Below are 485 nucleotides of genomic sequence, written 5' to 3'. Positions count from 1 at the left end.
TCAGACCTAAGTTCTCCCTTTAAAAACTTCTTCTCAGAGATACTGGGGAAAAGATTTTTGTAGTTTTCTATGGATTAAGCCATCATAATTCTTTTTCTTTTTTAGTTTATAGTGGGAAGTGTTTATTTATATTGTTTTATTTTTCTCCTAATAGTTAAACAATAATTTTATTATCTTTTACCATTGACTATTGATGCCTCCATTTATATACAGTAAGTTCTTATATGCACTGGGTCTAACTTGTTCTGTTCCATTTTTATATCTATGCATTGCAATGAGAATAGCCATTGTAATTTTTGACGAATACAGTATTATTAATAATACCACAGTTATCACCTTTTTGAGTGGCTAAGGAAAATATCTTCCATGCGCTCTCCTTGTTCATTTCAGTGACTTCCTAGAAAGAATCTGGAGTTCCGTTGTGAGCTTTTATTACATGTTCCAGTCGCTTTCTACTTGTTCATTGTACATGGAGTAAACAGAGA

The sequence above is a fragment of the Propithecus coquereli genome, unplaced genomic scaffold (assembly GCF_000956105.1).
Source record: "Propithecus coquereli isolate 6110/MARCELLA unplaced genomic scaffold, Pcoq_1.0 Scaffold115, whole genome shotgun sequence".
NCBI lineage: Eukaryota > Metazoa > Chordata > Mammalia > Primates > Indriidae > Propithecus > Propithecus coquereli.
Note: the sequence above shows the minus strand (reverse complement) of the source record.